Below are 26846 nucleotides of genomic sequence, written 5' to 3'. Positions count from 1 at the left end.
TAAGTGATGCTCACAGCTCTTTGGACATCCTGAACAAGCTGGTCACATAGTTCGCTTTTCTATGAAACATGGAGCAGTTTTTTTTTTAAGAACAGATTTTGTTTTGCTGATAAAAGAGCCCTTGAGAGAGCGAAGAGATAGGGTACTGGAAAGAGCACCCCCAAAGCTATTTGACTATGATGCAGGCAGTCGAAGGGCTGAGCAGTCACCCAACAGGAGAAAGGCTCCTGGGGGCTCACTTTACGGTGGGGGAGACTGAGGATGAGAGGGCAAAAGGGACCATCCTGAAGTCATCTAGCAAGTGTAACTGGATGGCACCCTCAAGCTTCAGATAATAATAACGATTGTATTCCTCTTCACCAGCACCACCACCTCATTCAGAAGATTTACCAGTGTTCAGCACTGTGCCAAGCAGCTTATATACGTTATCTCATTTAATTCTCCAAAGAACCCTATAAGGGAGAGACTATTTTTATCCCCAATTAACATACACATGGGCTTCCCTAGTAGCTCAATGGTAAATAATCTGCCTGCCAATGCAGGAGATGTGGGTTCAATCCCTGGGTCAGGAAGATTCCCCTGGAGGAGAAAACAGCAACCCACTCCAGTATTCTTGCCTGAGAAATCCCGTGGACAGAGGAGACTGCTGGGCTACAGTCCATGGGGTCACAAAAGAGTCAGACACGACTGAACAACAACAACACACACATGGGCATTCAGAGTGATGCTCAGAAGGATTAAGGCCACAGAGCTAGGAACGTTTCAGGGGCCTAGAACTTTCTCTCCCACTGCTCTCATTGACCCCCCCCTCGCCCACCTGAACACTTCTGCAGGGCCTGTCCCCGGGCCAGTCCCCTTGAAGCCGAGAGAAGACATCTTCCTCTTTCTAGGAGGTGTGGGACTTTCTGTATTGAGCAGATAAAAGAGCCCGTTTGGGATGATTTTTATCAGCGTGAGCAAGCCGGTTTGACTTACAGGAAGAAGCCAATTTGCATTTTGGGAAAGAGCTGAGTGTAAAGGCCGCGGTGAGTGCCGGGTGGATTTATAAATAAACAGTCGACCGAGAGCATTGTGTGTCCCCGGTCGCACAATGCTGGGCTCATATTAACACCACAGACCACTCCGTACGTCACAGCTGCCCTTTGGACAGAAAAGGCCTAATTGAGTAAGAGCTCACTGCTGGAAACGCCGTGGAGTCCGTCCCCCGACCTGGCTTCCCCTGGCACAGGCCAGCCGGGCCTGTTTACCGAGACTGTGGGCATCACATGCCAGGTGCAGAGCCTGCCGGCGGTGACACTGGGCAGCCCAGAAGGCTGTGAGCGTGGGGCCGGGCGGCCTAGAGGGAGGTGCGAGGGCCAGTTTCCAGGCATTTGGCTGGGTGGCACAGGGTTACCAGACAGACTCCCATCTGGATCCAGACCCTTGCTCTGCCCAGGGATCTTTTCTCTTTCTGGAGACTTAATTCTTCGGCCATGAAATTGGTAGTGCTCTCCTCCCAGGTTATTTTGGGAATTAAGTGAGGCGAGGTTCACAGTGGATTTATCTCTTGTCCCTGCCCTGTGTGGGATAACTGCGTGATCTGGGGCACATCCAAGGCCTTTAGATGGGGCTTGGAGGCTGCTCAGGGGGTGGACCTTTGGTCCAGAGAGGCTGCTCCCTCCACACAGAGCCCAGGAGCTTGACTCTATGATATACCAGGATTCATACCCTGTCGCTTCCACTGGTGGAACCTCAGGTATTCCCACGTCCAGTCTGAGCACCTCAGTTTTCCTGGGTATGAGGTGGGGAGACTGGGACTTATTAGGATGAAACATAATGTCTGGTTAGTGCTTAGCGTAGAGCTGGCCACATGGTAAATGCTCATAAATAAATTATATCTGAAATATTTATCTCAGTAGAAAATCTATTTTCCAAACAGAACACTACCTATCAAGTCAAACACTGTGATTTAATCTCAGAAAACACTAAACAACGCCAATATCCATAATACCAGTAGTTAGAAGACCACCCCTACAAGGCCCATCCATTGGCCCTGTGAGCGTCCAGAACCTTCATGGTAACCCTTGTTCATGGCTGAACATAACCAGTTCTCTTCTGGCCTTTCAGCCTTCGGACGTCCAGCTCGCCTCTCTGCTCAGATAAGGATCTCTGTGTCCTTCTTAGCTGACTGCTCTGAGGGCCGCCGTGCTGCTTGCCCTGTCTTCGTATTTCACCTGTCTGTTGCCTCAGGGCTGGACACCACCTAATAATCCTGCCATGTGAACAAGGGCCCTTGGGACCTGTTCTCCAAGAGATACTGCCCAGGACCCCTGCACCCCATGAAGCACCTACTTCTTCCACAGGGTACAGTGGGTCCCTCTCCCTCAGAGTCCAATCCTCATTGTTCCAAGTCTTTGGGGGATCCACGTCTCATGGCCACCTGGGGTCCTTGCACCTCAGTCCTCGTGGTCACTTGGATCCACTGTCATCTCCTGAGGTCCCGGGGAGGTGATTGGGCAGAACTTGCTCTGATTTGAACCTGGCTCCCAGCTGGACCTCCAGCCCTCAGCTTCCTACTGGCCCTGGGGTGGTGACGAGAACAGATAAGATCCCTGTCTGTGGGGAGCCAGAGGGGAAACAGGTCAAGAAGCTGATAGATGTCCCCTTTATACACGATGATAGATACTAAGAAGGAAACAAGTGCCAGATGAAGACACCAAGGGTGGGGGTAAGAGGCCTCAAGGTGGGAGGACCTTTCTGGGGAGGGCCCTGCAGTGGTGGGGGTGGGGTGGAGGGAACCTGAGGGTAGAGGAGCAGCTTGTGCTCAAGCAGACCCTGACTCCAGAAATGGCCTGTTCTAGAATAGAGAGGAAACTCACGTGGCTGGAGGAGTCTCTCGGGTGGCCTGAGACGAGGCAGGGACCACCTCCCACCTTCCATCCTACCTTGGGTCTCCCTCCTGCCCCCAGAAAGCCAGCAGAGAAGTCAGGCCAGATGTGGACATGAGCCTGTATCTGTGTGTGGGTTCCATTCAGGGCAGCTCTCTACTCCAGCCAATGGGCAGGTGACCAGTAACATCAATGACTATTTCTGCCTCCTGCTGATTGCCTCCATCTTTGAATGGGAGACCTGACTTCAGTTCCTGGTCTTTTCCCCCAGCTCTCCTCTCCATGAGGAAGCCACGCTTGGCCCTCTCTGGCACCTGTCATTTGAGTGACCTCCCTGCTCTCACAGAGGAAGAAGGCAGAGGGGTGGGAGGTCTGTCACCAAGGGTCCCAAGACAAGCCAAGTTTTCCCACCTGAGGTCAACCTTGGCCCACAAACCTTTCTTTATTTACTTTGGTCTTTGCTCCAGAACTCTAGTAGCAAGCTGCCTGGAATGAAATGTGAAGAACTCGAGATAATAATAAAATCAATTGGACTGTTTCCCCAGTAATTCTAGAGGCTGATGCATCATTAATGTTGGTAATACAGTGCCTGTCAGATCACAAACTTCTCAATAAATGTGCAGCTGGCAAGCTCTGATAGAAATTGGAGGCAAGCAGAGAATGAGATTTGGGGCCTTTGATATATGGAGTGTCAGCCGTGTGGTGAAGTTTTTATCAATTTCTGTCACTTTGGGCCTTTGTGCTTACTACATATGTGGTCTTCATGGCACCTCTGTGTGAGCTGCCTGGATGCTAACTGCCCCCCGACCAGGGTGAGGAAGAACAGCTGCTGGAGGGGCCTTGACATCCAGGCCTCGAAATTACTGAGAGCTGCTCAGGAGAACGAGGACAGGCTGGATGGGCAAAGCCAGAGGCCTTTGGGCCTGACCCCATGGGTCACTCAGCCACTCCACAAGCATCTGTAGAATCCTGTTGGGTCCATGACACCACTGGGCCCTGCCCTGGGGGGCTGCAGAAGCTGCTATGGAAGTCTACGGCTTGGGGAGTGGGAAACAGTCAAGTGGTCATTTCTTCCTGAGATTGAGGGGCAGAAGGCAAGTGGAGGGAATGCCTAGGTCAGTGGCAGTGTCTGCCGGTAGACAAGTGGGGAAGGGGCATGCTCAGGACCCTGGGGTTGATCAGGGAGTGAAGAGTTTGATGAGGCTAAGCCCCAGCAGCATGGGAGAGAAGGTTGGGACCTTCCTGGGGGCAGCAGAGCATGGTGGTTAGTGCGTGTTCTCCAGAGCCAGCCTTCTGGGGTTGTATCCTAGTTCCCTCTTACCACGGGGCAACTGCAGAGAAGAGACCCCATCGAGGGGGTACAAGGGGGGATATAGTAGCAGAACCACCCACCTGGAGGGATCTTGGAAGCATAATGAGTTAATCCCAGTACAGAGCCTAGAACAGGGCCTGGTACCTTGTTTGCACCTCACCAGCACTGGCATTACTTCTGCTCAGTTATCAGTTAACCCTTGGGTAACTGAGAGCCTGACAGCTGAGATTCAGAGAGGCAGAGCAGGACATCCCAGCTCACAGAGCTGGCGGGGAGCAGAGCTGCTGCTGAAGCTGGGGAGGTGGTGGAGGAGGTTAACTAGCAGGTGGGCAGTGGGTGGGCTCAGGTCTTGCTTGCTAGTGGCCTCTGGGGCCTGGGGAGATTCTGAGTGGCCTCAGGGACCTGAGGGTGGAGCTTTGGAGTTTGGCTGGAGAAAGGCTGCCACTTCTGTCAGATGAGCCACTTTGTTTACACATCCCAGCAGTAGGTTGGGATTCAGATGCTTCTGGGTGCTCCCTGCCAGGAGTCAGGCCCTGGGAGCCAACGGCCTCCTTGACACCCACCCCAGAGCCACGGCCTCAGAAACCAGAACGAGAGGACCCCTAAGCGGTGGGAAGGATTCGGGGGGTGTTCTGATGCTGCCACAAGACCTGCTAGGGACCCACACTGAAGGCCTGGGAGTTGGGTGTGCCTGTGCTCCTCGGAGGCTGGTGCTCCCCGAGGCCCCCTGGGTTCAGGACCCCTCACTCCACTGAACCAGGGTCCCCCCAGTCTGCCTTTATCATGTTCCTCCCTCCTGTGGCTTCACGGGCACCCCAGGACTTACTCACTGGTTCTGCATTGTTTGCTGTGAGAGGAAGGCCAGGTTGTGAGGTCTCCTGGGGCCTCAGGAAAGAGGAAGCAGTCCTGTTAGATGGGAGTGTGCAGATGACTGAGGGGCCTGTACCACACTACGGGTGAGGAGAGGTGGCAACTGGGCCCAGGTCTGCCCCAGGCCCCCTGCCCCTGTCGGAGCCTCCATGACCCCCGTGGGTCCTCCTGTTGCTGAGCCTGGGGTACTGGCGCTTGTCTAGTTGGGGAGGAAGGCTGGCTCTGCATTTAGCAGGTGACTTGCTTGGAAAAATCTCTCTCCATAACTCTCCCCGCCCCCCTGCCTGTGGCTTGGGTTTAGAGGAAGTGTCCCCTTGTGGGAGTGGGAACTGGGTGGGAGGATGATTGGGGAAGGTGCTGAGGGGAAGCTGTAAGGTGCAGCAGCTATAAGTGCTTTAGAAGGAGCAGGTGGCCCTCTTTCCACTACCTGGAGGGCCTAGTCCCAGAAGAGCACGGGTGCTGGCTGGTCCCACCCTGACCGAGCCCCACCACTACTGCTTATACGAACTTTACAGCCCCTCTGAGCACCACTCAGCTCCTCTGAGCATCACTTTCCTTATCACCAAAATGGGGGTCCTCATGCCCACCTCATTGGAGGTGTGGTAGGCATGCATGTGATACTCAGAACCTCATCGTTCCTGAATGCCACCCCTGTCCCAGACTCTGGGTGACCTGTCCTGGCCTAACCCCAGAAGCTCAGAGCCTCACTAGAGAATAAGACAGGCCTGCGTTCCTACAGCAGGAAGGCCCTGTGGCCACCATAAGGGGCCTGCAGTGGGGAGTGGATCAGGTCAGGCTGCAGGGGAAGGGCATTCAGGTAAGGCTTCCCACAGGAGGTGACCTTTGAGCTGCACCCCAAAGAATGAGCCAGGGAATGTTCAGCAGAAAATAAGCAGTGGAGACATCGGGCCTTGGTGGGTTGGAAGCAAGGCTAGGTTGCTCAGTGGGGATCTGATCACACCCTGGAGGGCTTTAAATGCCCGCCATGTCTTAGAGTTTACCTTTGGTGCAGGGTCAGTGAGAAAAGATTTGGGGTGAAGAGTGATGGAGCCAGACCTGATTGATAGAATGATCACCATGGGGACTGCCTGGAGGGTGTCCTCACAGGGGCCCTAAGGAGGTCTGGCTGCCTAAGGAAGGGGGTGCCTAGTGCTGGCTGGGCCTGGCTACAGCAGTGCTGTATGAAGGACAGATGGTGGTTGGTGGTGGTATTCAAGGGGAGTGAATTCCAAGCACCAAGGGTTGGGGGAGGGGTGCCCTTGGTCCTTGGGGCTTCTGCACACAGAACCGTCAGGCACTTACTTAACTCTGCAGGTGCCGGGCCTCACCCCAGCATTTGAAAACTGGGTTTAGAACTGCAGGTCTGATGAGGAGCACAGAGGCGGGGTGTTTGAGGGGGTCCCAATAGGACAGGAGCCTCTGAAGGAAAAGAGTAGAGCTGATTGCAGACTCTTGAAAGGATGCAGGAAAGTGCTGCACGGGGTGGAGTGGGCTGGGCAGGGGAGAGAAGAAGAATTAATTCAGCAAACAGGTACAGAGTGCCCTTCCTATGCCAACCCTATAGGTGACAGGGGTGGGCAGCCCTCCTGACTGTCCAACCAAGGCAGGCACACAGCATGGGCTGCATACTGAGCTCACACTACTGGAGAAGGAGGCAACTGACTCAGTCATCCAGGATGAGTGGGAAATTCTCAGATCAGGAAGTGAGGGAAAAGCATCTGAGGCATAGGGAACAGAACTTGCAAAGACTCAGAGTACCAGAGCAATGTTGTCAGAGGAACACAGCCCTTAAGTTCAGGGTAGTGGGCCTGGACTAAGTTTCCATCTAGGGGCAGCAAGTCAGCCAGACTCACTAAGTCAGAGAAGAAAGGCCTGAGGCTGTGGGATCTTGGGAGGCCTGAGGTCCTTATCCTGGTGGGTATTTGAGGGTAAGGGGGAGTCATCAGTGCTTGCTGGGCTCTCCCTGCCCAAGAAAGGTGACAGAGCAGTGTGCCAGCCCTCAGACAGCCTGTGTGTTTCTTTCTGGCATGACCACATTCATGGGAGCTGTGGAGTCAGAGAAGGGCCTGTTTGTCCAGAGGGAGAGGCCGCCTCTAGGCAGGTGACTGGCACCTGCCCCTCCAGTGCCGAAGTCCACCTGAGTGTACCAAGGCAGGGAGGGAGGGTGGCCAGGTGATAGCCTTCTTGGCAGGTGTGCCCTGTCATCCTGCGTGAAGACAAACCAGGGGGCCCCAGGGGCCAGCACCGTCCCCACACTGTCCCCCCTTCCAAAGACACACACACATAAACATACACACACACACACTCTGAAGATGCACCGCCAGCCCTCCCCACTGTGAGGACATGACATGAGGAACCAGGAAGGTGTCAATTACTGACTGCCAGTTGGCACAACATATAGAGGTTACTGAGGACCAGAGAAGGGAGGTGACCTGCTCCAGGTCACACAGCAAGTTAGACCACCAGTCAGCTCCCAGGCTCTCCCATGGCACCATGGCCCCAAAGCTTTGGGAGGAACTGATTGGACCCCCACATGGCTCAGGATCTGGCCACCTTCTCTTTAGCTCCTGCATTAGCTGTGTCTCTAAGCCCCGGGAATAGGGATTGTCTGCCAACAGTAAGCACTCCCCTGATGGAATCAGCTTGTGTGGCTTCTTTATTCCCCCCAATCTAAAACAACCCAGGGAAATAAACCCAGAAAAGCTCCGATCCTTGCGTGTGCTGGGCCAGCGTTACCAGCCCAAGTGTAAGACGTACAGTGGGAAGCGTGGACCTAGTAGAGTCCTGAACCCCTCCTGACAGGGAGGCAGAAATCCCAGTTCTGGAAGTGTGTAAACAGGGTTATTTTTAGCCTTGGGAGGGCTGTGGGCGCAGCAGCGTGACCTGCATTTGGCTCACCCCCCTCCTCCTGCCCCACCCGGCAGAAGGGGCCTTCTTTGCCCCTCTGCCCTCCCTCCCACCCGCATCAGGGCTGGACCAGTGAATTCTAGGGTCCACCAAGAGAAGGAGCCGAGTGGGGGAGTCTCAGGGAGGCTGCTCACGGCCAGGAGCTGAGGCCAAGACCAGCTCACAAGGGGGCAGGATGTGGTTTGCAGAGAGGCGACATTTCACGTTACAAGAGAGATACTGGAGCCACACAATTTCATGCTTTTTTTCCATGGGCTCTTAGTCCTTAATCCTTGTCCCTTCCCCAGTCTGGGTGTCAGGAGGCCTGGTCCCAAAAGAATGTGCTGCCACTTTCAGCATGGTGTGCTCTGACGGGTGTGACAGCTCTCAGCATCTCATCCACACCCTCATCCTTGAAGTGGGATCGTTCCCTACCTGGCGGGTGGGAGTTGAGCATGAGCTTAACAAGGTCATGGCTGGTCATTCATTCATTCAGCAAACACTCAGCATTGATTTTGTGCCAGACATTCTTCTGGCTACTGGATATAAAACAAGGAGCCAAGTTGATATGGTACTGACCCTCCTGGAGCTAACATCATCAGAGTGGGGGCCAGAGACAGATAATAAACAAGCACCTGCATAAACAATCATCTGCTTACAATGTGCAATATAGGAGTAATACAGAGTGATGTGTTTTGCAGTGATTGAGGTGAGGGAGGTGGGCTTCCCAGGTGGCGCTGGTGGTAAAGAACCTGCCTGCCAGTGCAGGACACAGGTTCAGTCCCTGGGTCAGGAAGATACCCTGGAGGAGGGCATGGCAACCCAATCCAATATTCTTGCCTGGAGAATCCCATGGACAGAGGAGCCTGGCAGGGCATGGGGTCACAAAGAGTTGGACATGACTGAAGTGATTTAGCACACACACACACATGGGGTGAGGGAAGGGGGCACATATTTAAATGAGCAATTAGAAAGGAGCCCCTGAGAAACAAATAAAACAGAGCCAGTCACAGCGGAGAGAGGAGGTGGTTAGAGGGGAAAACAGGTGCAAAGGCCCTGGGACAGGGAAAAGTGGCTGGAGGGCAAGCAGTATACTTGGTAAAATGTGCAGGGGCCAGATGAACAGGGTATGTGGTCCATGGGAAAGCCTTGGAGAGGGCTAAAAACAGGAAAAGATTTGCTTTACGGCTATAGGGAAAAGCAGGAAGGAAGTGAGAATGGGAAGTCAGCAAGGGGCTGTTGCCCTCGCCCAGGCAAAGGAGCTGGCGAGCAGTGGGTGGATTAGAGCACAGGGAAGGTGAACCATGGAGGTGGCAGATGGTTCTGAGAGGGAGCCTCAGAATCAAGGCTGGCTCCTTGACTTTGGGATTTGATGGCTGGACTGTGGGGAGGGAAGGGCAGTTGGTCAGAAGGGGCTGGTGCAGGGAGAGTGGAGGGAGAAGAAGACCTGCGGGAGGGGGAAAGCTCTTCTAGACAATGCCCTGGGGACACCTATTCAAGTTCAAGTGGAGAGGGTCGCTTGGGCAAGGGGGCGCCCCAGGCCCCAGGCTGGCAGAGAGCTCTCCTCCCCGGGAGCTCTCTGCCAGCCTTGAGCCAGACGGTGTGGGCGGGTGCTCCCTTGGGGCCTGGCCTGGGGTTTCATCTCAGTGCCTCATGGACAAAGCCCTTCCGGCTGACTGGTTTAGGTGGGGGTGGGCAGCTCCTGCACTCGATGCAGAGAGGCCTGAAGGCTCGGCCCTAAACCTGGGCTGGACGGACCAGAAGGCACCCTTCTGGGGCACGTTGGCATACCTTTGCCTTTGGCTGAGCGCTGGGTGTCACTACCATACCTTGTGCCCAACTGGATTGACTTCTTATTGTGAAGTAGCAGTGACCCCCCCATGTATCTGGACCAGGATGTCCAGGACAGTGGAAGTAGCAACATGCTTGGGATTTCTCACAGCAAACTCAGTTCCCCTTCATTTTGTCATCGGTCAGCCGTGTGACCCCAAACATGCCCCCTTCCCTCCCCTCTCTGGGCCTCGGAATTCCCATCTGAGACACCAGGATGGAGCAGGAGGTCCTCAGGCTCCTATAGCAACAATGCCTCCAGCTTTGATTGCAGAGGTTTGGTATTGAGGGTCGTGGTGCGAGCAAAGGTCTGGCGGCTGCACTGTGGAAACACTTTACATGGACCTGGGGAGTAGATGAGTGTGGCATAGAGGCCACCAGAAGCCGAAACGCCCAGGTGCCTGTGGAGAGTCGAAGGGCCCAGACTACCATACCAGCGGTTGTGCCTGCAGGAAACTCTCTAGACTTTTTAAAGCCTCAGTTTTGCTGTCTGCCAAATGGGAGTGATAAACATCGCTGACCTCAGAGGGATGAATAACTGCTGAGATACCATGAGGAGGCCTCAGTTCAACCCCTGCTCATGGAATATCTTCAGTTTCTGGTGGCTGCCCTCTCCCTGGCCCTCTCCACTTTGCAGCCAGAATCCAAATTTCAGGGGCGGGCACTTTTGCTGTTGGGTCTTCCTGTGAGAGCCACAATCTTGGGCCTGGGAGTCCTGCCAAACCTAGCTGTGGAGGCAGTGAACCTCGCCATGGCCTTGGGGACCAACCCACTGGTTGGTTTCTCACTGTCAGTAGAGGCACACTGGGGCTTTAACCCAAGGTGGGGAGAAGTTCTGAAATCACTCCAGTTTTGTGTGTATTTCTCAAAGAAGAGATGGGTTTTGATTTCCTATCAGCATTGATGTGGTTGCTGTTGTTGTGTTGTGTGTGTGTGTTGTGTGTGTGTGTTGTAACTGCTCCGGGTTTTAGCGCTGTGGTAGAAAGTGAGGAAAATAGCAGATGCTGTATCCATTTGCCACCAAACTGTCTTGAAATGCTATAAATATTTTCTAAAAAGACTAGCTTCCCGAGCCCGATGTGTTAGTTATCTCCTCCCCAAAAAACTGATTCCCTGAAAATTAAGACAAATCACCTCTTAAATCACTGTTGTTAACCTCAGGTGTAAAAACCGTTACCACGCCAGCCGCGGGTCAGGCCGACTCTGCTTCGCCTAAGCGACTGCGTGTGCACTGAGACCGCGGTGGCGGCAGAAGGGGAAGAACGTTGTGCTCAGCCAGGAGGCCTGGCTTGGCCACTCACCGCTGTGTGACCTCAGGCTGGTGGGCTCACCTCTCTGAGCCTCTTGTGTCCTTATCTGTGTCACAGAGACATATCACCCACCACCTCTGAGAGCTGGCGCTGATGCTCCTCCGAGGTACCCACTGGTGACCGTCAGGACTCAGCTGCGGCATTCATCACAACTTGAGAAAACCCCTCAGCCCCCGGCCCTGTCCAGCCCCCTGGCCGTGTGGAGGGCAGCCTCCAAGTCCCAGGCCCCTTGCTGGTCTCTCTCTCTCTCCCACAGAGAGAGCTGGTGAGGCTTGCAGCCTCTAGCAGGCAGGCAGCAAAGTAATGCCAGTGTTTCCTCTCTCTGCGTTTGTTTTTCTGTTTAACTTCTGTTTGTGGTGACTGAGGCTAATTTCATACTTACAGTAATCTTACAAAGTTTTTTTTTTTTTTAAGAAATGTATTTTTGCAAAAACTGTGAGTGGATTTCAAGACAAATATTAAGCGAATGGCAAGCTAGATGGCAGAAGGAAATGACAGAAGCCAGAAAGACATTAGGAAATGTAGAGGGGGTGTCTGCACCCTGGGTGTCCCTTTTCTTTCCTGTTCACCTGTGTGAACTTTTTATCTCCGTTACCCTTATGTGTCCTCGTAGAGGAGAGACAGGGTGCTGGGAGAACTTTGGATGAGATCTCTTGCGACGGCACAATGTTTGGAGGTGACCACCAACTCCACCACATGGAGGGGTCGCGGTTCTTCCTCTCCTGGGATCCAGGCCTTACCTCCACTAGGTGTGGACAAGCCCCAGCAGGTATAGTGGCCCCTCCCCTCACAGAGATGTCAGTTACTCTAGGTCTTGGTGTGTGCTCCATCAGGTAGTTCACCTGCTTTAAACTATCTCTGTGAGTGGAAGGCAAAATGGCCAGAAAATACGTGTCATGGGTCCAGGCTAGGTCTCTGAACTATAGGCTGTGTGACTGCAAGCGAGTCACTTGCTAACTCGGGGCCTCAATTTCCTCCCCTGTAAAATGGTGGTAAATGGGGCTGCCTCATCTACTGGCCAGCTATGAAGGCAAGTGAGAGTTCTGAGGGTGGTGACTGTGATGTGTGCCTGTGTGCCTCCCACACCCCCACCCCATCATGGCCAGCCCAGGGCTGCACACAGGGTAGGTGCCCAGGAAGTGCCTTGGCCAGACCCAGAGATCCATGTGCTGCCAAGGTTTCCGATCCCTTGTCCATTGTCGTTGGGGTTCCTAACAGAACATGTATACAGGTTTCTGGTTTGGAATCCTGGCTTCTGTGTATTCAGTCATCACGGTCATGTCCTGTCACCACCCTCAGAACTCTCACTCCACCGTTGCCTTCATAGCTGGCCAGTAGATGAGGCAGCCCCATTTACCACCATTTTGCAGGTGAGGAAATTGAGGCCCAGAGTCAGCAAGTGACTTGCTTGCAGTCACACAGCCTATAATTAATTCAGAGACCTAGCCTGAACCCATGACATGTATTTTCTGGCCATTTTGCCTTCCACTCACAGAGATAGTTCAAAGACCTTTATGTATCCTGCTGTTTAAATTTTATCCATTCATTCATTCATTTGGAATCTTTGTAGCCTGGTAGATGAGACCTCTGAAGCCAAATGGTCTGCTTTGCATTTCAACCACTTCCTGGCCATGTGCCCTTTGGCAAATTCCTCTATCTCTTTGGCTTCCATAGTGGCTCAGATGGTAAAGAATCTGCCTGCAATGTGGGAGACCCGGGCTTGATCCCTGGGTCAGGAAGATACCCTGGAGAAGGAAATGGCAACTCACTTCGGTATTCTTGCCTGGAGAATTCCATGGACAGAGGAGCCTGGCAGGCTCCAATTCACGGATCACAGAGAGTCGGACACAGCTGAGTGACTAACACTCATTTTATTTGTGTCTCAGTTTTCTCATCTAGGAAGTGGGCATAAATATCACATGGGGCTGTTATGACGATTAATGGGTTAGCAATGCCTGGCTCAGGGTGAGTTTCTCGAGGGTGAGCTGACCATGCTCACCCCTTTGGGCAGTGCGCGGGCTCCCCCGCTGTGCTGGGCACTGAGGAATCGTCGAGTCCTCTTGGCTCTGCTGCAGGCTAAGGTGAAGTTTGAAGAGAAATGGAAAGACCAAGTGGTCTGTCCTAGTGGGAGGCAGAGAGAGTCCTGCCCAGAGCCTTGGCACAAGGTAATTGTCTACTGTTCATCAGCTGATGAGCCAGCTCCCCACCATCTGTCTGTCTGCCTGCCTGCCTATATGTCTCTCCTCTTTGTATTCATCTGTGCACTGCAGTATAAACAGCCCCTCCCCGACACGTAGCCACCAAGGATCTGCTTGCAGGCCTAGGGGGTGACACCCTAGCCCACCTGGAAACCCATGTATTCTGCTGCTGGGGCATGGAGCCCAGTTTTAATCATCCTCGCTCCACCACTAGATACAGATGGTTGTATTATTAATAGCCATAATTAATCAGCATCCACGGAGGCTCTTTTCCCTGGGCTTCAGATCCTCAGGGCAGGCAGCCCCAGGAGGTGTCTCTCTAGTCAGTCCTCACTTTACAGATTGGAAAGTAGAGAGTGCGAGGCCAAGAGGAGGGTGATAACAGGGAGTACAGCTGGGAGTGCCCCTGGGCTCACAGCTCAGTTCTGGTGACGGCACCTCAATGTTCCTGCCCAGAAGCGGACTCTCCACAACCCCCAGCCCCAGCCCTCCGAGGTCCTAAGGCATTAGACACTGGGAGAAGCCTTCAGTGTTGGGAGTGGGAGGGCAGCACTCAACCTAGGGAGTGAACTCAGGAGTCTGGGGCCAGGAGCAGAGGAAGAAAGGTAGAATGGGAGGAAAGGCCAGGGGGAGGCAGTAATCAAGTGGGAGAGGAGGTCTGACTGCGGAAGGAATGAGCCCCTGCCCTTAGGACAAAGGTAGGCAGACACAGGGCAGAAAGGGGGTCACGACACAGGGTGGAGGGGGTGCCACATACCAGGTACCCTCCAGCCCCCACCCCAATGGTGGGCCTGGGCCTGATGCCAGCTGCTTCTCCGTTCTAAGCACCATGTCCTAGAGGTAGTGATTTAGCACCGGCGGCAGGCTGCTTTCTGATTTATGGGCGTGCTCTGGACAGGCCCAACCCCATGAGCACAGCGGCCGCCACGGGTTCCTACATGGTTCTGCAGATGGCCACCCGCCCACCTGCTCCCCGCACCCGCTCTCCTGGGCCCCAGAGCTGCCTGGGCCCTGGCCATGCATCAGAGCTGTCCACATCCCTGCCCGGGCCCCCCAGATGCCCCGAGCGCAGCTGTGTGCTCTCCTGGGTATGAGTGTGTACACAGATGAGCACGTGTGCCCGGGTGCCTGCAGACACTAGTAAGGGAAATGCACTTGCACGTGTGTGACTTGTGTCAGGGTGTGATAGGGCATGTGTATGGACTTGCAGCTACCCCCTCATCTTGTTTTCCTCGGATGGATGCCATCCACCCTTAACACCTGCACGCAGTGACCCGTGTGGCTGCGGAGGTGTCTCAGCCTGATCACCAGACTTATCAGTAAGACTCCACCAAGGTAAACAAGCCCAGAGTGCCTCTGCCCAGGAGTCCTGTGGGGAAATGGAGGTGGGATCTTCCTCAGAGCAGCTCATCCTTCTGCCATCCCCACAGTGTGAGGCTGGGAGGGAGGGACACAGCCCGCATCCCCAGGTCCCCACGTCCTGCTCCTCAGTCACCTCTCTCCACCATGCTCATAAGCCTACATTTACTCTGTCCCAAGCCTTGGGGACAGCCCTTGGTCATGGGTCAAGCAGATCAGGGCACAAGCGCAGGCTCCGTCCCCAGCATGCGGGACACACTCCCTCTGCCTCTCTCATCCTCAGCGTTTTCCCACCTGCAAAATGGCTTTAACAACAGCCACCTAGTGAGGTTGTTATGAGGATTAAAGGGGTGTAAAAGCTGATAATAAGTCAAGGCCTTGCCCCATGAAGCCTCAGTTTCCCCATCTCTGGTGGCTCAGATGGTAAAAATCTGCCTGCAGTGCAGGAAGCCTGGGTTCAGGCTGTGGGTCGGGGAAGATCCCCTGGAAAAGGGAATAGCTACTCATTCCAATATTCTTGCCTGGGAAATCCCAAGGACAGAGGAGCCCGGCAGGCTATAGTCCATGGGGTCGCAAAGAGTTGGACATGACTGAGCGACTATCACACACACACACGCGCGCGTGCGCGTGCACACACACACACACACACACACACATAATGGTAATAATAACCCTCACTGGCCATCTCATAGGGCTACTTTTAGGATCAGATGAGAAAAGGACTTTGTGAAGCGAGTGGGGTAGTGACCACAGGGCGTCTTCCATCTCTTAGCACAAGACAAGGGGCTCAGGGTCCTTGGGATTAGGTGCTGTGCAGGGATCCAGGTCAGATGCTCCATCTGAATCCCCAGCTGCCACACTCCAGCCTTGGGACGTGGGCACATTACCCCATCTTCATCCACATCTCTAAGAACTGTGGATTCCTCCTCTTTCAAGCAGTCATATTAATATTAATAGTAGGTACCTTGTGGTGGGATGGAAGGACTCATGAGAAATGTGTGTCGAGCTCAGCACAGAGCTTAACACAAAGTAAATGCTCGAGTCAGCAGTATTTGTGCTTGTTTTTGCCAGCCTTATTGCCACGCAGGTGGACACTAAGTTCAGAAACACAGGTGAATGATGTATTGGCATCATATTACAATGGAATCTGTGTTTCGCGACTTTGTATCCATCAGTCCCTACGCAAGAAGAGTTCGGGCGCCTCTTCAGGGCAGTTTGGAGGGGCTGTGATGAAACTGCACACTAGCCTGCAGGATGGTGCCCTGAGGTGGAAGGTGGTCAGTGTTGACCTCTGCTGCCTCCTGGGAATCAGGGTGCAAGGCCCCCCACAACTCCCTGGCTCTCCAGTGGGAGTCCAGCAGACATATCTAGCCCTGCCTGAACTGCACCCTCGCTGGCCAGAAACCATGAGAAGAGGCCTAGAGCAGGACTTGATGTTGTCCCTGAGCCAGGTGAGGACTGCAGACCCCACTGCCAGCCAGGTGCTTACCCTGCTGGCTGCAGACTGAGCCCATGGGCAACACCATCACATGTGGGCTCCCTGACCTGTGTTCCGCCTCATACTGGCTGACGGGGTCCAGGAGAGAGGCCAAGTCCCCATTGCGCCTGCACACAGGCCAGGGCGGGCAGGCACAGCCAGGGCAACAGGCGCTCAGAGGTGGCGGGCCAAGGTGGGCCCAGATAGACAGGGTGGAGAGGAGGCAGGCCAGACTGGAGCCAGACCTTGAAGGACGAGGGGACTTAGCTCGCTGAAGGGACAGCACTCCAAAAGGACAGAAGTGTATGGCAAAACTTTGGAGTCATTCCTGGGGAAAGGCGTGCCCTCTCCCATAAGACATCTGGGCCACTCTGGTCCAGATGGCCTCGCCTGTCAGTGACCAGTGGCCATGGGGTGAAGCAGATGGCCAGCAAGGGGGGGCCACCCTCAGGCCTGAGCCAAGAGAGGCCAAGTGGCCCACACAGGCCAGAGCCTGAGACCTTGGCACCGGCCACTCGGAGCTCTCGACTTGAGAGTTAATGATTCATTTGTGGCCAATTTCTGCTGGCCTTTGCCTGGAAATTCCCAAGCCTGCCCCTTCCCTTGGCTCTGGGAGCTCCAAGAGTACAGTCTCATTTACACTTGGCGGAGGACATCTCCCCCACTATCCAGGGAATGGCTTTTACAATTACAGCTGTAATGATGCTGGTTAGCCCTTAGGAGGAACTGATTCTGACCTGCAGGCTGGGGCCTGGGGTGCTTGTTGAACTGTAGTGAAGTTAGAGGCCCCTCTCTGACCCCCTGGGCAAGGTGCTGACATAAGGAACCCTGTTTGCGTTCATGGTGCTCCACATTGAGTGCAGAGCTGATGCAAACAGAAACTAGTCTGGTGTAATGTGAAAAGTGTGACAACAGTTACAAAGGGGGACATAGAGCTTGACCTGGAGTAGGACTTGGCTGTAGGAGAGAAAGCAATAATATATGCAAAGGCCCCAGGGCATGAAAGGACAGGGGAGGTTGAGTCCTTCTTCTCTGGCTGGAGCAAAGAGGCTATAAGAAACATCTGGATGTTCAGACACAACTCCCAGGTGAAGGGCTTAGCAGACTTGGGGGCTTGGCAGTGGGAGGTGCTGGCAGTGGGGAGTCAGGGCTGCTGCCTGAATAGGGACAGGTGTGTTTGATTGGGATTTGGGAGGGTCACTTGCCCATGTGGGTCTTGATTCTGCTGGTCAGCAAACCACCCTTGACAGCCTGCTTTGTGCCCACTCAGGCCCAAGTCCTACACAGGTGTGGTGGTGAGTGAGAGGGAACAGATCACGGGCAGCACTCCAGGTGGGGTGGCAGGGACCCAGCAGAGCCACGTGCCGCTGGCAGATGTACGGGTCTGTGCAGAGGCCGGGCGATGGCTGCTGACGTTTTCAGACTCACTGAGCCCTGTTGTCGCAAGTCTTCAGGTGTGCGTGGTGACGTGTTCAGGTCATCTTAAGGAACTGCGTGTTCCTGGCAGACTGGAGAGACAGCCTGGAGGTTAACCCTGTCCCCTAAGACCACATGATCTTCCCGAAGATCAAATGGGTATCTGTCACTCTGCACACTCACAGACTGAGGCCCAGAGAGGCCAAGGCTGATGACAGTGCTCAGGACCCCGGTCTCCCAGTCCTTAGCTGGCTGTATGCATATCACCCCCCACATCCTCCTCCACCCCTGCTGCAAATTTAAGAATATTTCCTCAAACCAGGCAAAATATAGAGCAGCCTAGTCCTCCAGGTTAAAAAGTCCCAGGTTGGGGAGGGGGCTTCTGTTATGTGTCTTTTCAACTTTGCACATTTAATTTCTTCTGATTATTTCTTGACAGTCCCAGGCGTTGGTGGTAAACAGCCACTCTCCCCAGAATGTTTCCCCGTGACAGCAGCTTTCTCTGGAGAGGGTGCTATCAACACTTGGCAGGGCCTCCTCCCTGTTCCCGGCTCGGGAGCAAGGAGAGCTCCTGAAAGACGTTCAAGAATGCCATGCTCTTCTGGGGGGCTGGGACCGCAGGGTCCTGGCAGGTGTGGGCCTGGCCTCTTTGTTCCCTGCAGCGGACAGCAGCCTGGCCTGGCCTCAGAGCCTCAGATGGCCCCTGGTTGTAGACGGTCCCCGAGCGGAGAGTGGGGCGGTATTGGGTGTCCGCTGGCTCCCACAGCCCTGGTGCCCTGGTCCTTGGCATGGCTCAGCGACAGGAGGGAGCCCGAGGACGGCTCTGCCAGGCCTGTCTGTGGCTGGGAGAGCAGCGGTGCCCCGGCCTTGCAGCCTCCGTGGTCTGCGTCACGCGCTGGCTTAGGTGTCCTGAGTCAGAGCCAGGAAATGGATCTGCCGTGCGGGGGTGGAGGTACTGCTGCCCCGGGCAGCTGGGGTGAACCCCAACCTCCTGCCCATCAGCGCTGAGTGGGGGCCTGGCCTCATGCATCACTCCCCTGGCCTGGCCTGGATTTGACCAGGGCCTGGAAGAGAGGCTGAGGTGACGGCCGGCTCCCTGCTCCACACACTGTGGCCAAGCCCCTAAGCCCACACGGCCAGTACCTGCAGGGCTGTTGACAGGATGGAATGCTCGACTTAGGCTCAGCTAGGCTGTGGACCTCTGCCTGGACTGTACAGCTTTCCTGGGATGCCCTTCCCAGGCTTGTGCTCTGGGCAAGAATTTACCCAGGAATGACTTCGGTGGCAAAGCCTTCCTTAACAGCCCCACTGCAGCCAAAGTGGTTCCTTTTTCCTTGGAGCCACCCTTGGATTTGACCTCCATGGCAGCTCCTATCATAATGTAGTGTAACCACGTTTTCCTTCAAAGGGCTCCCTCCTACCTTTGCCTGCGTGAGTGCTTTGAGGCTGATTTATCTGTGCACCTTGCATGCCTGGTTTATACTAGACGCTCAATAAAAGCAGGCTGGATTTAATGAAGGGGGTTCCTGAAAGAGGTATCAGAGTGTCCCTTTGTTAATAACGTGGTGAAATGGTCAGGGGAGGTCAACTGAGAGGCTGACCACCCTCCACCCCCCACCAGACCCCTTTCACAGCCTCTGCCTGCCTGGGTAGTAGTTGGGGGCTGCAGCGGCCCCCTCCCCGCTTCCATGCAGCCAGCGCCTTCCTTGCCAGCAGGAGTCGGCTCCCTGGGCTGCCCGTGTGATCACTCTCCAGAAAACACCCCAGTGGAAACTGCATGAATGATTGATAAGAGCTGAGAGCTGTTTAATTTTTCCCCCTGTTTAATGGCTATCAATAATTTAATACGCTCTCTGTATGTTTTTAAGAAATAGCACCCATTTCACCGTCTCCGGTTTAGCGGGCTAAATGATTTAAGTGTTGGAAATGTGCTCTGAGGATGGAGGTTTGAGAGTCAGAGGAATCTGGGGGCTGGTGGGGCTGGGGGGAGGTGGGTTCAGAGCCAGCCAGCAGCATCTCGGCCTGGGGTTGTGTGTGTGTGTGTGTGTATGTGTGTGTGTGTGTGAAGGTGGGAGGGAGGGGGCGGGTAAAAGCCAGAGCCTTTCTGCTAAGAGCAAGATAATTGCTTTTCCGGGTCTCGCTGAGCAGCAGCTGAACAGCTGTCAGCTCACCCCCTCCCCAATGCTGAGCTTTTCTGGATAACTCTGGGGGGCCGAGGGGCACTAGGAGGGAGCGGCTGCCGGTACCACCATGGGCTAGAACCGCCCTCCCCCTGACATCTCTGCCCCCTCCTAAAGCTGTTAAATCATTTTTATTTTAATGATGCAGTTAGTCTCCTGCCAGCCACATCTTCCAGATAGGGTAGGGGAGGTGTGGAGTGCAGGGCTCAGAATCACTCATCTCAAGACCCAAAGGGACCTGGAAGGTCATCTGCCGGTGCTCCCCTCAAACTTTCCAGATGCGCAGGATCACCTGGGAGGACTTGTTAAAAATTTAAATTTCTGGGCTGCGTTCCAGACCAACAGACTTCCATTCTCAGGGGAGAGGCCTGGGAGGCTGTGGGTTTAACGAGCAGCCCCGGTGATTCTTATCATCAGAGGAGTTTGGGAAATACAGAGTTCAGCTCCAGTTCCGATGCTTCCTGTGCACCCACAGCACCACTTGGCCACTGCGTCCGCTTGCACGCCTCTGCGGACAGGGCCCTCACCACTCTGAGATGGCACACCCACTTGGGGAAGATGTGCCCCAGTCCAGAGCTCCTTCTGTCATTAGTCTGGACCCAGCCAGCTATCCTCACAGGCTCCTCACACCAAGTTACCTCTGCCACAGGACAGACTGAGGCTGCCCAGCAAATAGCCAGGTCTCCTGGAACCCTGTGTCTTGCCATCTCCCACCCTGAACGCTCTGGCTTCTCTGTGCCTCCTTGGTGGGCAAGGAGCTTCCTTTCTTAGTGAAGGAATCTGGGCACCAGGGAAAGCATGGGGGTGGAGATGGACTCTCCCCTCCAGGGGCAGGTGGGTGACAAGGTGCTGTGGCCTGCCATTGATGGCCTGCAGTGGCCACACCAATCTGCTTGTGGCAGGCACCATTGCTGGCACAGTAGGGACTCTGAAGGAGGCAGAAAGATTCCTGGGCCTTTCAGGGGCCAGCTCTCCCACAGGAAAGAAAAATGTGACTCATCAGAGATTGTTGACTCTGAGATAAGAGTGGAGGGGGCTGAAGCCAGAGGGGGCTACCCCAGGGCCACACATCCATTGAGAACAAAGCTGGAACTTCAGAGATGGAATAGGAGGCCCAGAGAAGGGCATCCAGGTTCAAGGTCCTGGCGCTCACCTGAGTCACAGTCACGGAGTCAGTACATGGAAGGATTTTAGCAGAGCTGATGCCCATGTGTCTGACATTACAACTGTTCCATTGTTTCGGCAGAGATGCAGTGCTCACTGCCAGTCAGCCCTGCTATATAATTTATTTCACTAGATAATTAAGAGGGAAGGAGTAGTACCCTTTCATAGGTGTCACCATCTGGCTACAAAATGGGGGGCTCCTTAAGTCCTCCCCCTCTTTGTAAGCCCCCTTTGTACCCCCAAATTTAGCCTTGCCCTTGGTCTATGTGAGAGAAACCGGGTTCCTAGGAGATGGTGACATATGACCCTTCTTGTGATCACCAGTTCTCCCTGTTCCCCTTCATCCCCAAAGCCTGGTTGATCATCACAGCTCCACTGTGGAGGTTGTGACCCTAGGGGAAGAGGAAGAGGGCTACCCCCAACCCTGACAGGGCTCCCACTTGGAGAGTTCCAAGAGCTGGGGAGCCTGAAGGGACAGACTTAAACCCATGCTCAGGAAATTCCAGCTCTAGAGAGATAGTTGTGTGAATATGGATACTTGGGCAAGGCCAAGGGCAATCAGAGAAGGCTTCCAGGAGGAGGTGTTTCCTGCCCTCAAGCTTGAAGCTGGGTGGGAAGGGAGGGGCCTCCCCAGCACAGAGGTGTAAGGTGGCACTGTGAATGTGCAGAGGAGAGTGAGGTGAGGCCAGTAGGCAGGGCAGGGCTGGATCTTGGCTGCCTGGGCAGAAAGCCATGGAAGGTTTGTTTGTTTTTAGCTTCAGTTGAAGTATTACATCCACGCTGAAAAGGTGTGTATATGCTAAGCATAGCTCAACAAATTCTCGCAAAATGAATACCCTCATGTGACCACCATATAGATCAAGAAATAGAACATTCCAAATCCCCTAGAAGACCCCCTTTCCAGTCACTGCTCTCCCTCAAGGATAATGACTACATTATCCTTACAATATCAACAGCATACTATCAGTTATCTATTACTGCCCCCCAAACCACCCCGAAACTTGGTGGCTTAAAGTAAACAACTACCATTTATTATGTCTCATAATTCTGTGGTTTGCCTAGGCAGTCCCTTTGCCAGTTTCCCTTGGGCTCATGTGACTCCAGTCACCCGAAAGGCCGGCTGGACAGGATGGTCAAAGATGGCCTCAGTCACATCTGGTAGATTGTGCTGGCTATTGGCTGGGCAGCCTCAGTTCTCCTCCATCCTCCAGTAAGGTAGACTGGCTTCCTTCCCTGGCCAGGCCACATTCCAAGAGGGCCAAAACCAGAAATAGCAGGATTTCTGGAGACTTAGTCTCTGTAAGTCACAAAATACTACTTTCACCAAGTCGTATTGGTCAAAACAAACAAGTCTCATGGTCAGCCTGGACTCAGGGATAGAGGATAGGCTCCACCTCTTTTTTTAAATATTTATTTTTATTTATTTATTTGGCTGCACGGGGTCTTAGTTGTGGCACATGGGATCTTCGATTTTCATTGCGGTATACGGGATCTCTTAGTTGCAGCATGTGGGGGCTAGTTTCCTGACCCAGGATTGAACCCAGGCTCCCTGCATTGGGGTTGCAGAATCTTAGCCACTAGACCACCAGGGAAGTTCCTAGACTTCAACTTTTGATAGGAGCTGCAGAGAATCTGTGATCATATGTATTTAGTCTACCACAAGCTAGTGTAGTTTTGCCTGTTCTTCTTGATGTTGTTCAGTCAATAAGTCATGTCTGACTTTGCTACTCCATGGACTGCAGCATGCCAGGCTCCTCTGTCCTACACTATGTCCCAGAGTTTGCTCAGATTCTTGTCCATTGCATCGGTGATGTTATCTAACTATCTCATCCTCTGTCATCCCCTTCTCCTTTTGCCTTCAATTTTTCCCAGCATCAGCATCTTTTCCAATGAGTCGGCTCTTCGCATCAGGTGATCTTTAAATAAATGGACTCCTTAAGTATATTCTCCGTGTTTCCCTATTAGTGTAGTGGTAAAGAAAGCAGGAGACACGGGAGACATAGGTTCGATCCCTGGGTCAGGAAGATCTCCTGGAGGAGGGCATGGCAACCCACTCCAGTATTCTTGCCAGGAAAATCCCATGGACAGAGGAGCCTGGAGGACTATAAAGTCCACAGGGTTGCAAAGAGTCCGACAAGACTGAAGTGACTGAGTACACAAGTAGATTATCCATTGTATCTGGCTTTTTTGGTCAACATTATGTTCATAATACTTACCTGTATTGTTGAATATAGTTGCAGATTATTTGTTCTCGTTGCTGTGTTGTATTTCATTGTGTGGATACACTGATTTATCCATTCTACAGTTGATGGCCATTTGGGAAGTTTTCATTCTTGGGCCGTTACGACTAGCACTGCTGTGAACATTCTAGTATGCATCGTTGGGTGACCACATGCACACATTTCTGTGGAGCTGGAAATGCTGGGCTGATGATAGACCACAGGCTAGGGGATGCATGCAAACTGTTCAAGGTGGTGACCATTACATGCCCCACCAACCCGTGTTTGAGAGGCCCAAAACACCTTTGTGGAGGAAAGTGAAGTATTTAATGGGGGTTTTAGAGAGGCCCCCCCAGCTGAATATGGGCTGGAGAGGTGTCTATGATGCTAGGTTTTCCTGTAATGTCCCCTCTCTGGCCTGCCCCTGGCCTCAGGCCTCCTGGCTGGGAAAGGAGGACCATCAGGCCAGATGGCTCTTTTCTGAGTCTGATCTTCATTACTGCACCTTTTGCTATCCCAGAGCCCTCCTACTGCCCTCCTTCTTTTACCCAGAATCCGCCTTCTACAGCTAGCCTCATCCCCCAACAATCAGGGAAGCTAGGTGCCTGCATGAACTGACACATGAGGATGCAGGAGCTAGAAGGGACTGCCATGGCCGCCTCCAGGCAGTGGACAAGATAAGGAGATTTGGGCTTAATTTCTGGCCTTGCTCTCTCTTGCGGTGGGACCATGGGAACCCTGCAATGGGAACCTTTCCCTTATCGGGACCTCAGTTTCCTCGTATGTGAATTGGCAGAGAAAGGAGTCAACCTCCGCAAGTCTCTTTGCTCTCACCAACCTGAACCCTGGGTTCTGGAATCTAACAAGGGCAAGGGTACAAGGAGGCCCATGGAAAGCTCGGCAGGCTTCTGGACTTTAGGGCACATGTCAATTGGCCCATTTTGTTCAACTTGTTCACTGACTATCTTCACTGCCCCACTCATCCATCCATCGATCCATCCATCCATCCATCCATTTATCTATCCAGCAGTCTCTGGGGCCTTGTGAGCCTCAGAGGACAGACATAGACTAGACCTCATTCCTGATGTCCAGGAGCTCTGCTCACAGGGGAACCCAGCCAATAGAAAGCTGGGGTGTGGGGCAGGGAACATGGTCAGCTGGACCCAAGCCACTGCAGGATGAACAAAGAAAGGAGCAGCAGGTCAGTGAGGGCTCCATGGGAACTTCTGAGCAGAGTGGGGCTTTGAAAGACAGAGACATGGGGAAAAGGGCTCCAGACAGAGTACCCGACTTATCCAAAGGATGGGGTTCCTGGGGGGCTAGGCTGACTGCAGCACAGTGGTCGGTGCCCCAGCATAGCTGCAGCTGCAATACAAGGTACAGAGAAAGCTGACCTTGGTGCTGGGTCCAGTTCTGGACCTCTGACCTTTACTTGGAGTGGGGGAGGGGGACAGCATCCAGTTTCTAGGGCAGCTGCACTTCTGTGGTCCTGCTCAACTCTCCAGGAGATGACCAGAGGGGCCTGGGCAGGCAGGACCTAGAGGTGGGTGAAGAGGGTTGGGGCCCTCAGGCTCAGGCTTGGAGCTCACTGCACCCTCTCCTCTCTTCCACAGGACCTCAACTCAGCCAGTTTGGACTGCTGGGGCCACAGCCTCCTTCCCCTGTGACTGCCTTTTCCTGACGCCCTCAGCAGCCTCCAGTCCCAGTGGTCAGCAAAGACCTTGGCAGGTAAGCAGGATGAGCTGGGCCCTGACCCTGGGTGTCTGCAGGTGTGGGGCTCAGCCTAAGCGTCTGGTGCTGTTTCAGGGCCTAGAGAAGCAGGAGCTGGGCTGTCATCACTGAGGAATTAGGGGAAGGGGTTTATTTCTTAATTTTCACTTCTCCTTGGCCTCCTCCTCTCAGAGGGAGCCAGAGAGTGGAGGGTTGCGGGGAGGGATATACCCTAGCCTGGCATTTGAACTTCAGGTTTTATCCAGTTTCCAACTCCCAGTGTAGTTTTGGGTAGCCCTGTCCCTTCGCTTTTGAGAGCCTCAGTTCTCTCATCTAGCTCATGAAAATAATAACAATATCCTCTAACATTCTGAGCACTTAACTGTATGCCAGGCACTGTGCTAAGTACTGTGTAGTTATTAACTCTTTTCATCTTCATCACAGCCCCGTGAGGTGGGTACTGTTATCCTCCCCATTGTACAGGTGAGAAAACTGAGGTCTGTGGTCTGAAAGGAGCTTGCCCAAGGCCACACTCTTGGCTGAGCCCCCATGGGGTTCACTTCCAGGTCTATGTGGCTCCAGTGTGCCAGTTCCTGACCTTTGGTTCATTCTGCCCCTGGCCTTGCCCCCTCTCTGCTGGTCTGTGGGTGGGCATCAAGAGATCATGGGTGTCCTCAGTTGGCTGGTGGGAAGCACAAGGTTAGGAAGGCTGCCATGATGTGGGATGGGTGTTAACATTGGAGTTTCATGTGAGTATGTGGAGGCTGGAATCTAGGAAATCTTCTTGAGGAGGTGGCCCAGGTTATGATCCAGAATGTCTCTGAGAGGACTAAGATTTTCCTGAGGAAGAAGATCATTTATAGTTACATGTGAACATGAGGTTTTCATCTGGAAGTATAAATACATATACAAGTCCCAGAGGGTTCTTCCACCCCATAGTCATACCTGTGTCCTTGAACACATGTGTACATGCATACTCTACACAGACAACGTGTGCTTATAAACCTGTCCCTGCATGCTAAGGGGCTACAGATGTGCGTGCACACACAGCCATGAATGGTTGTATCTGCACAGATACATACAGAAACCTGCAGAAGCATGCTCCCTCTCATGCATATACACACAGACATCACTCGTGCATGCTGACATGTGCACAAACAGACTTTCTGCACACATATGCTTATAGATGCATGTTCACACACTTCTGTGTTGACTGTTCACACAGATACACAGACACAGGTTCTCACGACACATGGTATCTCCACATACACACAGGGATGCACTCACATGCACACACAGGGAGGGATGTGTTCCAAGGAGAAGGGACCATGGCACAGGGGGCATGAGTTCTGACTGGTATGTTCACTGGTGGGGGAAGAGATCTGGGAAGGACCCCCAGGAGGTGACAAGTGAGCTGAGCATTGGAAGGCAGGGATAAATTTGCTAGGTTGATATAAAGGAGAAAAGAGAAGCCCAAGCAGAAGGTCCTGCTCTTGCAAAGTACCAGAGAAATGAAAGTTTGTGGCTGATTCACGTTGACGTATGGCAGAAAGCATCACTATTTTGTAATTATCCTCCAATTAAAAAAAAACTTCATTTATTGGCCCTCTGCTTCCTCTCCCAACATGTCCACCAGAATCTCCTAGAATCAGGTCTGGCTACATAATTTGCAGGGCCTGGTTCAGAACAAAACTGTGGGGCCTGTCACTCAAAAATTATTAAGGATTTCACGATGGTGGCCATAGAACATTAAACCAAGAGTGGGTCCTTTTGAGCCTGGGGCCCTGGGCAGCTGCCCATGAAGCCAGCACTGCCTAGAATAGGTGAAGAATGGAGTTCACATGCAGGCTCCCCCAGTCACTGACAGACCCAGTGACCTTGGGCAGGTCCCACATCACCCTATGAGACTCATGTGTCTAAGGGAGAGATGTTGCCATCTCCACCAGCTGCAGAAGCCTGAGTGGAGCCAGCATCCAGCTCATCTCAAGCATCTGGGGACAGTGGCTTCAGTGAGGGTGAGATTACATCCCCACCACCCAGCAGGCAGT

At 53.5% G+C, this 26846-nt stretch overlaps 1 protein-coding gene across 9 annotated transcripts in view; it reads left to right on the top strand.

Annotated features, from left to right (window-relative positions):
- ZMIZ1 (zinc finger MIZ-type containing 1) overlaps positions 1-26846 on the top strand; it is a 239945-nt gene that overhangs the window by 24359 nt on the left and 188740 nt on the right. For all 9 annotated transcript variants that reach the window (XM_081563798.1, XM_081563819.1, XM_081563784.1 and 6 more), the window contains exon 2: positions 24702-24816. The gene's annotated coding sequence lies outside the window, so the exon portion shown is untranslated. The remainder of the gene's footprint in view (positions 1-24701; positions 24817-26846) is intronic.

The sequence above is a fragment of the Giraffa tippelskirchi genome, chromosome 2, assembly GCF_054371585.1.
Source record: "Giraffa tippelskirchi isolate mGirTip1 chromosome 2, T2T-mGirTip1v1.2.pri, whole genome shotgun sequence".
Lineage (NCBI taxonomy): Eukaryota > Metazoa > Chordata > Mammalia > Artiodactyla > Giraffidae > Giraffa > Giraffa tippelskirchi.
This window is presented reverse-complemented; position numbering and strand designations above follow the sequence as displayed.